This window comes from Acipenser ruthenus, chromosome 25 (assembly GCF_902713425.1).
Source record: "Acipenser ruthenus chromosome 25, fAciRut3.2 maternal haplotype, whole genome shotgun sequence".
In the NCBI taxonomy this organism is placed as follows: Eukaryota; Metazoa; Chordata; class Actinopteri; order Acipenseriformes; family Acipenseridae; genus Acipenser; species Acipenser ruthenus.
In genome coordinates, this window is record NC_081213.1 from 6,146,219 (window position 1) to 6,159,198 (window position 12,980).

Sequence of the window (12,980 nt, forward strand, 5' to 3'; positions counted from 1 at the left end):
GGTTATTCTGGTTGCTCTTTCTTGGACTCTCTCCAGGGGCACAATGTCCATTTGATGCTGTGGTGACCAGAACTGAGCACAGTATTCCAGGTGCATTATACAAAGGCAGGTGCTTGTACGCCTCTCAAACAGAATACTGGTGGTTTAAAATGGAGATAATCATGTGGGTCACAAATGAAATCAATTGTGTGCAGCTTAGTTACTGCTTCCAGCCCTGGACATTACAGGCTCAGAGGAGCTTGTGCTGTCAGAGAGTTTATTCCACAGCAGATGCTCAGTTACAGAATGGGATGAGTAATGTGTGCAGTCAGGAGGGAGTCATTGGGGACTGTGAAAGATTCTTTTTGATCCTATTTGATCAGAAAGGCACCTGGCAGCTGTGCAATGCTTTATTCAAACGATGCCTGGACTTACGAGTTACTGTGTTGAATATCAAGCATATATGAAATGCTGTCTCCCTTAGGAGCTTTCATTTCCTTGCCGTCAGTGCTTGCTGCCTGATTCTGACAATTAAGGGAGGGATATAAACATGATCTATCTGCCAGTTGAAGTCCTAGGTGACTTTTTAAAACAAATTTCCCTAACTTGCACAAAATAAAAAGAAATTGTTTGAAAATGAACAAGTTGGTTAAGCTGTGGCTTACATGGTTTTGGTGTACCCTAGCACTTCACAAGGCTTCCGATTAAAGTGTAATGCATATGGTGCCTTTGTTTTTAAAATCATAAGTACCCATCTTTGCAATGCAAAATACATTTTGGCTGCCCAAAGTGGTATTTGATTGGGCTGTATTAGGCCTGCAGTGTCATTGACACAGAAACATTTATATTTAAAAAACATTACAGTAACAGTATGTATATGGATTCTGTTATGATATGAAATATCGATGGCTATTTTCTCTATATTTTGTTTGAACTGAAGGCTTCAGTAAAGACAAGAATTTTCAGTGACATTCTAGAATGTAAGAATAAGTCTAACTGTGAGCAGGAGTGGAACATTACTGAGAAGGAGATTTGGGTTGTATGAACTCTTACAGCCTTTTGTATTGAAATGTCTGTCAGCAGGATATGGGTAATTGAGCCCATGAGTTGCCATGATGCTGAAGGCTTGTTTCGCAAAGCATGTACAGAAATTCTGAGACGTGAACAGAGGCAGGGGAATTTGAAAATGTGAAAATGTTAAAACCGCACTTAGAGAAATGAAGAAAGAGTTGTTAAAGAAGAAAGATGTAAATAACTTGGGTATAAATAAGGCACAGCTAGAGTGTGATGTTGGATCAGAGAAAGAACCCTCTTTATCTCCAGAATATAGTTTGTAAACTAAACTGTTGTAGTTGTCTTGTGATGCACTGTGTAAAGGACAAGGCTGCCTGTTGTAGGGGTGAGGAGAGACAGTAATGGGATATCAACTCGAAAACCACTCATCCAAGCTGATCTGTGCCTTTAGCAGGGTGGTTAAAAATGGGTTGCTTGCTCACCAAAATACTGTAGAGCAATGTATCAGTGATGTTTTAACAGCTGAGTAGCAAAATAATATAAGTTGTTCCAGGATAGAAATGAAAGATGACTGCTGTTCTCAAAGACTAACCACTTGCACTGCCACTTACCGTAGTTTACGCAATATTGTACTATACCCAGGATGAATGTTATAGAGGCTTGTGCTATCCTAGAGTGCAGTCTACATGTGTATCATACACTCTGAGTGGGCAAGTCTCTTTTTGTGTTTTAAACCAGACACCTCAGTCGAGGCAATCAATATTCCTGGTATTTCTGATCCAATTTATTACCCAGTAGATAGTTCCTTTTGACTGATGCCTCAGTCTTCACCCTTGTTATATTAACCCTTAGCGGTCCATTTATTCAGCGCGTCTCAGGCGCGTCAGGTCCAATTTATTTTCACACGTGCTGTTTATTTGACATGCTCTGTTTAAAAGTATTTTTTTCACAGTAAAACAGGTTTAAAAGGCACTGCATATCAACAGGACACTCAGTACTGCATCTCCAGCCCCGCCCCACCCCTTGTTCGCTGTATTTATCACATATCTCTTCATAGTCGTGCATACTGATAAATCATCTCCTGATCACTTGTTTTATCACCAAACTCCTCAATAATGCGATCCAAGTCATTATTTTATTACTAGAACATCTCAAAATGCTCTGCAAATGTCTGTGATCTTCTTTGAGCGCTGGATGTGGAAGCAGCTATCTTGTTTGTTTATGGCCATTTTATCTCTGTGGTGCCGGGCTATGTGAATTGCACAGATCTGCCTCTTTTTTTTTTACTTCACTCGGCTCCTGTCGGTCTCACATGGCCATTAAATGGTTTTCTCGGCTTTTTCCAGAGAAGAAACGACTAGAGACCCGTGCTTTATGTCTTTTTGATGATGTCGGACAGGGTCCGACATAGGACCGCAAAGGCTTAAGAGGGTGAGTTACCTTTTAAATTATCATGGTTTACATAGAGCTTTGTCATTCTTTAATTTACCCTTCTGCTTTTAGCATACCAGAGTAGAGCGTTTAGCAAGGGGTTAGCATTTTACAAAAGGGGTATGCATTATACAAGGGGTACACTTTACTGTATATAAGATGCTAAATGAATGGCTCAATCATGCTCACAATGCACTGGGTGCGTGTTATATACTGAGAATTATGGTACTCTGATCCAAGTTGATAATTGCAGCTACTCTATTATCTGAGTGTAATTAGATTGTTGATCCATTTAAGATGTTGATCCACATAAAAAAAACAATTTCAATTATAATTTTCATTCCAAGGCTCTGCTTTCTGCAATTATATGGTTGTGTGCAACAATGGAAATGTATCATCTTCCTCCTCATTAATAAAGTCCATTCTGTTTGTAATGTTACATTACTTTGATAAAAAACTAATTGAAATCATTACTTCATTATAAATTTAATTAAGACAGGACTATTATGCTGCAAATGCTGCTTCCCGCATTTGTTTTTCATATTAATAAAAAATGAGAAAGGTGTCTGATACAGGGTTGTAAAACTTGAGGAATGAGCTCAGATATCGTCAGGCTCAAGTTTTATAGAACGGACATGAAATACATGTAAAAGAAAAATTCTAGTTATTTATTAATGTTTTCACTGAACAGTTTCCTTTCCCCCTTTAACACAAATAACATAAATTCATTTTTCTGCATAACATTACCCAGCTGTCAGAATCCATCTTTGTTTTGGAATTAGATGATCTTTCACAGATAACAAAAAGGTTTGTGACAAACCCTCAAGCCAGGGATTGCTCCTTCAGAGGACTTCGGAGATAGAAACTCATTATAATACATATAATCTACATTTCCCTTTTACCCGCCTCGCAGCAATAACAGTCAAACTCCCTTAATATCACTTCAGTTAATGCCACCCTCCGATTATTATCACCACATTAAAGTGCCCCAGTCTGAATAGAATGGGAGTGAATAGGGACACGCTCCTGAGAATATATCCCACTCGTTAATTACACACTTGGGTTAATATTTAGCACTTGTATCAGTCTGTGGCAGGGTGGATAGACCCTGCACTCTTGATAGCTTGTCTGGGGCCCTGGGAGCCCACTATCAGTATTCATTTATACCTATGTTTGAATTATGAGAAAAAAAAATTATTTTTGAAAAAAAATAAAATTGTCAGGGAACAGGTTAATTCCCTGCCTTACATACAGAAGGGGAGATCAAAAACACCGTTAAGAATCTTAAGAATTTGCCCAGTCCTCGCCCCGGCCTCTCTGACCTGTTACACAGTCACCCCACTTTGTATCACTTTGGGAAATAAAAGTAAAGTAGACAAGCACCATATAGTACACAGAACACTGCAATAAGTATGTTTACAGCTCTCTTATGTGCTCCACATGCACAGTATAGTAGAATGCACTGCAATCTACACACACACGCACACACACACGTGCACACACACGCACCTGTTTGCATTCCTATATTTGTGGGTACTTCTCATTGACTCTCACTATATTTTAAGGTGCTGCTTATTAAGTTTTTATAATTGTTTTATAAATAGATAATAGATACGTAATAACTATGTTATAGAGTGTTAATAAAGCATTATAGATGGTTTATAACCATGCAATAGCCATAGACGGAATTACGTTTAACCATCCCAAAGGACAATAGGTGGCTAAAAACTGTCCCCTTTATAAAAGGTGTTTTTACAAAGTGGGAAACGTCCCCACAACGCTGTTTTTTCAGGAGTTACTATCTTTGTGGGGACATTTTCTCAAATGTTGTCTGCACATTGATAGTAATACCTGCCCACACACACACACACACACACTCACTCACACTCAAAAATGAAATCTCAGCGTGGCAGAATATCACTTTGACCCCTCAAGATTGCATTACTGGAAACCACAGTGAGACTTAATGTTTTCTTACAGGAAGCCTTGAAAGAGATGGAAATCCTTTTCAAACTCACTGAGAATCACTCCTCCTCACCACGCTATCTCTTCAGATCGAATCAGAACACTTCTGCTCATTCCATGAATATGATTTCTGTCTTATTATTAATTTTACTAGTTATTTTCTGAGGAGCACTGCTTTATATGTGAAGAAGTAACTGTAAAGAAATGTATGAAAAGACAATAATATTATACAATATGGAAGGGGGTGTGGGGTGTGGGAAGTGATCTTAATATAGACCCGTCAGCTATGCATTTCCATTACTGTTAGTTCTAAACCCCAACTGATATTTATCCAACATTCAACCATATTTCAATAATGGACTTTTTTTAGAGGCCACTGGAGAAGGCTCAGAATAGCAGCACATCTCTGCTGTACATAAACCATGTGGAGAACATCTGTATTGTCAATCACCTTTTATTGTTACTGTCTTAGGTGCATTCAATTACAGCATTGAATGAACAACCTTGTGTCTTAAAACGTAGCTCTGGGGCTGTTTGATGAGAGTGAAGTTTCCCTTTCTTTTGCATAGTTGTTTGACTGACATTTCTTCAAACAGGACTTGACATTTTCAGCCTACAGTCTGTAGGGGATTCTCAGCAGGTGGAGGAAGGGCGATTCACGCTAAACCCTTCAGGTGTCCATCTCGTGGGGACTGTGTATGGAAGAATGGATTCCGCTAGTGCAGTTACTAAGGAACGAAGAGAGACAGGCTTCTATATACCACAATAAGATAGCGCTCTGGGGCTGCTTTCAGACTAGAGCATGCGTTAAAAAGAGCCAAGTTCATCCCACACCGAAGTGGAAGATTCTTAGGTTTTTTATATAGGCTTTCCACAGTTCTGTAAGGATACTTACTTTAATTGATGGTTAAAAAACTTGTGATGGGACATTTCTCAAAAAGTGTGTAAGGGTCCTCTGATGTCAGCATTATTAACTTGATGGAGATCCATTACAAACAGAAGAAATTAAGAAGCTTATTTAGGCAATGGGGACAAGATGTGAGAAAACAGAGCGTGCTGCAGATTTCCAACCCCAACCTCCCCTGAAGGAATTAACACAATGGAAGGTGTTTCTAATATTTTCTTTAACGTCTGTAGAAAAAATGACTCCAGTTGGACTGTTAGCTAGTGACAGGCTGATCCCATCATGGGGACCCATCCAGAGTCTGATACAGGGTTGTAAAACTTGAGGAATGAGCTCAGACATTGTCAGGCTTAAGTTTTATAGAACGGGCATGAAATACAAAGGAAAAATTCTAGTTATTTATTCGACTAATCAATCAATATTTATCCCCCGGGGGAACAGTGACTATGCTGAAAGAAATCTAAGGTTAATTGAAGTCTTCATAATCTGTATTTATTATCATAACTCCATTAAATAAAAATCAAAGTTGCCATTTAGAATCCCTGGCACAGCAAATGTCATGGTGACTCCTGATGCCTACATTCCTGCCTCTCTGTTCTACCAGCATTTGTGAAATCAATCTTGACCCAAAAAGGAAGACATTCATGCTGTATTCAAAAAATATTCCCAGTAATGGAATATCATTGGAAATCATTCAAAAGGAACTACAGACATGCAGGAGAGATGTAATGTTAATTGAAAGAAGACTGCCCCTGTATGATAGCGGATGGGCATCTCTTGGTTTTAGTTTTTCTTTTGGATCATCTCCAGACCCTAAAGCCTTCCATTCATGCTTCACCTGCCCAGAATGCAATGAAAAGAAAGTAGCTCTGTCCGGAAAGGATCTGTCAAATTGTATTACATGCCCAAGATAAACTTCCTGGTTCGGATAGCACTGTCTCTTTTCATTTCGAGGGAAACTCTATGCCCATAAGCGTGGCCTTTTGCAATGCTGTGCATAAGAATCAAGTTGAGATGATTGAGATGCACCATTCAGCATCAATCGCTTTGTCATGACCGGTGTGTAATACTAAACAAGGCCCTTCAGTGTGAAGGTGGAGGTATTGCCTCAACATGAAAGCTCTGTGAAAAATGGAGCTCTGGTTACAGAAAGTGGAGGCATATTGGGAAATGGTAACACACACACACACACACACACAAACACATGCATGCACGCACGCACGCACGCACGTACGCACGCACGCACACTCACGTTGACAACTGCCAAGGCTGTATGACATTTCTTTTCTCTTACATTGCCTGTTGTGGAGTCACTGCCTTAGATATCCTGTCTGACAGGCAAGGACACATAATTAGTGACAGGAAGTTGAAGACACAGGGACACCAGGGATATAAATAACACTGTCAATGAGGAATTGGTTTTATGGATCCTGATTGGCTGCTTGGCCAGTTCAACAACCAATCACAAATCTCTTCAAAAGACCTGTCAGCTTTAAACCTCTTGGAAGACTCTAATGGTACCTAAAACTGTGACATGACTGATGCGCAGCAGGAAGCAGATATCCTCCTAATAGCTGGTGATGCTGCCTATTGATAAACTGCAACTTATTAGACATTTGTGAAGAGGAGTAACAACAGAAAAGCTCCCTGAGGAATCACATTTGCATATCAAGTGCTGGATTCTCATTAGATACTTTATCATATTGTGTACAAAGCTGTAAGACAGCAGAAATTGCAAGATTCTCATCTCTAGTCCCAAAGCCTTCTTGGCACGCTGTTATACGTTTTTATTTCTCAATATTTAATAGAGTCCACTAACCTTACCAGATGATCTTCAATGCCATTTTTATTCTAACTGTAGCACAAGGTTAACTGCAAATCAATGTGTGTGGCTCTATCAGGATCACAGGGCAATATTAGTTCCAAACACACTAATGTTTCTACTAAGGTTTCTTTGGGAAAATACCATGGGTTTAATGCCAATGCTAATTTGTTTATTTAATTCATAAGCTTCAATTATTAGCTATGTTATATTCAAGTACTCAATTCCCACATAAAAAAAGATCACTGTGCTTCTTTCATGGCTGCATTTGCAGTCTTCTGTGATCTCGGTCAACAGCCATCAAGATCCTCATGAAAGAAAAGTGACTTAATGTTAACTTTCATACATGATAAATATTGCTCGCTTGGATCTGTTCCACTGTAGACAAAGCCATCTAATCCTGCAATTGAACTTGCATTGTGGGGGATGAGACGCTTTTTGAATGCAACAGTCCCGCAAGTACATACTGCTACTATTCATTCTTACATGCAGTAAATTCACAAAACTTTATAACTGCATAAATTAAATTAAAGCCACATAGAATCCCCGTCAGACTCCTGTTGCGTTCAACCTACCTACTATGCTGCTTAGCAGTTCTACCAACATTTGCAGACTCAGTCACGACCCAAGTGCCTGCTGTACTAATGCAATATTCCCAGTAATAGAATATCATTGAAAAGGAACTACGATACATATTCAATATGCCGTTATCAAACAAGAAAGAACAAACTTTCACAGACAAGCAGGAGAGGTGGAGTGTGACGTTAATTGTGAGAAGTCTTCCAGTGGAGCCCCGTGTATGTTAGCATGGTGGATGGCCACCTGTTGGGTTAGGCTTGTCTTTTGGACGATCTCCAGATGCATTGAAATGAAAATAACCTGTCCAGAAAGGCTCAGTCTAATTGTGTTTCTGAGACACATATGGATGTTTTTTAAAGGCATGTTTTTTTTTTTTTTAAAGCATTTCTTAGGTTAAACAGTGCTTTGAAAAATGTAACTAATTAAACTAATAAATCATCTCTGAAACTGTTGAAAATGATTACATTAAATACAAAGTCCTTAACAATCTTTAAAATTTTGTGAAACAAACAAACAAACAAACAAACAAAAAATAGGATCCAGTTCACTTTAGAAACTCCAATCTGGAATTCGGATTGATGGTATGTGCAGTAAAATGAAACAGGCCCTGATATAAAAAGGTGACAAGTGCCGTTAACTGTGTAAACCCATACCTCATTTGTTACCTACCGACAGTTTAACAAGATGAAACCTAACCCAAAATAACACTAGTCAAAATAAAAGGGTGACCAGAGGGATTGTTATCAGCATGCGTTAGAACCTGAAGCACATATCATTGGGTCAAGGTCAATCTGATGTAAATTACCTTGCCTGCGATGCTCTTTACTAGGTAAATCTGTTCTCTTCATATGTTCTCTTTGAAAGTGGCTGTGGGAGCTCAGGGCTTCTTTACTTCACAATAAACCGAGTCTTGTTGCCTCTGCAGCCTAGGGACTGAAGTGCTGGCCGTGTTAAGCAGAGAGCAAGAGTAAAAGCTAGCTGGAGATAAACAACTTTAACTCTCATGAAGGTTAAGAGCAGATTGATTCCAGTTTGAGATGTAAACTGACAGCATTGAAGATGGTGCAGACGAGAGTTCTGGACTTGGGTACTTCACCCTGGCAGCTGCGAAGACAGAAATCTGTTAGCAATGGGTGGAGAGGGGAGGAAAAGAACCAGATTGTTTTCCTTAATGAACAGCTTCCTTCAGTGTTCCAGTTCAATTAACTGTTCAGCTAGGGACCTAGCTAATTTGGACTCATATTTCTTTGGCATGAATAAATACATCATCAATGATGAGTCAATCAAATCAAAATAAATATTGTGGCATGGTTTCCATGGAAATATTTGTCCCATGCCATGCAGATACAGTGCGGGTGCGTGGGGGGGGGGTGCACATAACAGAAACAATAACCTTTTGCTAATTTAAACAGAATTTCAATCACATTTGAGATTGCTCTGTGACTTTCAAGAACTTTGTCCTTGTGTCAGCAGTCTTGAGGGGCCATGGCACATCGCTGCCTGGTCTGTCGATACTGTCCTTTCTATTGAATCTCTGCCAAGACAAAGAGGCAGTTCAATAAACCTTCAATCAAGGTCAAGGTTTTTGCAATCAGGGTACCAATGAAGCAAATCAATTTTTACATGAAAATTATTAATAAGGCAGTGAAAACACCAGTCTGTTTGGATGAAGGGCTGTCTCCATTAGCAGAAGACAAAAGAGACCTCTGTTTTCACTAAAAACAGATTTTAAAAAAAGGAAGAAGGAAGCTCTGTGGAGCACTTATAAATCTTTTTGCATAGAAGTACACAATTGTATCAGAAAAGGGTGAGGGTTAGGTTTAGAATTAGGGGGGGGCTAGGATTAGGGTTATATCATGCAAAAAAAACACATTAAGTACATTGTATCTATGTATAATAACATTGTAAGTATGTGCTTGGCCAATTGTGCGTCGCCCTGGGACCTCCTGTCCACGGCTGGCAGTGGAATAGCCTGGACCTGAACCGGCAACCTCCAGGCTATAGGGCGCATCCTGCACTCCACGTGGAGTGCCTTTACTGGATGCACCCCTCGGGAGTCACCTTAGTACACATGCATTTACTAAGTAAATACACAGTCATTAGATACACTTAATGTAAAGTGTTACCAAAAGCATTATAGTTTCTTGTTTTTTGTTTGATTTGTTGGATAGAATCGAGCTTTAGCGACCTCTACTGGTCAGATGACCCACTTTCAGCAGTTACAAATCCAATGATTTTAGGAACACATGCTCAGGGGTGTCCAATCACGGTCCTGCAAAGCCATTCCACTCCAGGTTTAACAAGTGAAATGAAATCATGAACTACTGCAGGGTCTGGATGGGAGTTTAATTGGCTCAATTAAACATTTTAGAACAGGGACGGAACAAAGACCAGGACTGGAAGGGCCGACGTTGGCCTGCTATATGATTTCTAATTATCATTCTGTGTTGTTTTCCTGGTTAGATTCACTTGTAATGATTGAAAACACCATGAAAAGGAAAGGAAACAGTAAAAATGCAATTTGAAGCTACCTCTTCAACCCTTAAAGGTACAAGGGACATTTGTGCAATGAGGTGCACGAAACAGGGTTTAAAATGTACTGACAGGTTGGTTTGCCTGCAATGCAGGCTAATTTAAGGGCTTGTTTCTACTAACAAGTGCCTTTAATGGTTGTTCGGAAATGTCAACAGTAGCTTTTGGAGTGGATGCGAGCGGTTCCACTCTGCTGTATTTCATCATTGACAGAACATCTTGTGTTGGCCTTTTCCAGAGGGAGCGGATCACTACGCTTTAGTGTACACATTTCTCTTAGTAGCTATGCCCCCCCCCCCCCCCCAAAAAAAAAAGTCAGACTGCCTCCCTGCCTACCTCTCAGCTCGGGCAAACCAGTTCCCAACCCAGGATCTGAATGTGACTTTCAGCAGTTATCTAATCTAATCTGCAGTCTAATCTCATAAACCTTATGAATGATGTTTTTCATTTATCCACCCATCTCCTTTATTTGCCTTATAATGATTTGACAGCTTTTGGTAAAGACTCCTTTTTTTTGTCTGTGGTTTAACCCCTTCACATCGAATGCTCATTAGCTAACTTCCTCCATCACTGCGAACCTGACAGACCAGCTGGGGCAGCCAGAGTCCCAATTCAAACTGGAAACGACTCATTTCAAATCTCTTTCACTTCACAGATAGAAACAATGAAAACAGTAACCTGTTGTTACTCTACAAAGTAGATAAATGAAGCCTGTATTTCAGGTACACATGCTGTGAGCTACATTGCTGCAGATGAGCAAGTGTGGTTAAATGTTATACTCTTCAAACGCTTATGTGGTTCATGGCCATTCGTTTGAAAGCTATTCTGGCTGTCACTGGTCATCTTTAATGAACAGTCCTTCATAATGAGAAGGCATTTTACAAGCCTGGATTCCCTGTGTAGCACCTTAATTCTGTTTCTGACTAACTGTGGGGATAATTAATTACTGACGACTATTGACTATAACAGGACTGGTATCTCTCAGAAAGGAATCTCTGTTTGCTTTTACAGTTAACCATTAGATGTTATGCAGGGTCCTAGTCATTGTAGCTATATTCAATTGACGAATCTGCATTGATATAGTTTTCTGTTCTGCAAATATACAGTATATGTAACCCCCAAGGAAGAAATATAATGATAGCTCTATGGCATTTTATTGGTATTTTAGAACTTTTCTGTAAGGGTTCTGTAAGCAGTCGCCTGGCTGTGAAACAAGTGCAGCTGAATCATGCTGATACAGAGCCTGGGTGTTCCCAGCGCTGAGCTCAGACTGAGGCAGAGTGTGTGTGTGTGAAGGGTTAACTGAAATGCATATGGGTCTATTCTAATGCAAACACATGGGAGGTCAGACAGATGGAGTGTGATTGTCTCCAGCGCATTGTGCATAGGTACACTTTGTAACTTCAGCAAATCCTAGTTACACAACACTGCTCTCGGCTTCTCAGGGAGTGTGTCCTTATGAGTGGTGGATACAGTAGTACTCTGACTATGCGCCTTTGGGTTATCACCTAAGAAATGGATGGAAAAATACCAATAGCATTACGCAAGTTTTTGGAATGATTTGGTAACAGATATATGCTTTAATAAACTTTTGATGGGCTATTTTCTCAGAGCAGTGCACTGTAACGCTTGTCTGCTTGACAGGTTTCGTATAAGTTTGATCTATTTCCAGAGAAGCTCAGGATATTACTCCATCCATCATAATATTGTCTGAGCAGACCTGTGTCAGATGGCTTTTAAGTCGCTCACTTGATTGTTACTGTGCTATTTTGGATAAATTCACTAACAGCCCAAGTGGCATACTGGAACTGTAATTGCAAAGATTATGAGTCTGAATCCCACTAATTTCTTTAATAATCATTATTATTATCATTATTATTGTCATGAAGCATTTAGAGCCAATTAGAAGTCGGGCTGCAGGGCAGTATTGTCATGTAGAGGAAGCAGCTTTCTGGGTATTGTAAAAAATGCATGTATTGGAAAGCAGGTATGTATTGTTGTCCTGTTTGTTGTCACACTACTTTGATGCACTGCTATGCATCGCCATGTCCCAGTGGGCAATGTACGATCTGCACAATGATCGCTGAATGAGTTCCAAAGGGAAGATCCAGTTGTTTCTGTACAGTTGCCTCTACCCTCTATCTGCATACAGCGTATTACAAAGACAGGCCATAAAATCTGCATGCAGCAGTTTACACTTGCTACCGTGTGTGCGTGTGTGCTTGTGCGAGCGTGCGCGTGTGTGTGCGTGTGCATGTGTGCGTGTGTGCGTGTGTGTTTGTAAGCATGCCTCACACTGCAGGTGTCCAGTTTTGTTACTCATTAAAACAACTCAAAGTTTCTGAGATCAGACAAGCTGTCAATGCTTGTAATAGTGTGTGTGTGCTTGAGATTGATTAGCAGCATATTCTGTTGTGACGCAAACCAGCAAACGTCTGTGTAACTACAGCACACATGCTACAGTAAATGTGGCCTTGTAATAAATCAAACCGAGATGGCAGCTCATTGCCTGGGCTACTCACTTCACTGCATAATTTATGTATCACTAACATTCAGAACTTAGAACCTAAACATAAATCCAAATAGATTCCAATTCGATTCTGTAAAGTTTAGATATGCGTTTGAGCTGGCGAAAAAAAAAAAAAATATATATATACAGTATACAGTGTCCCATAAAAAAAGGTATTACCTCTGTAGTATATCACAGCACAGCAACATGCAGTAAAGCATTTTGTGAAATAACATGTTAACCTT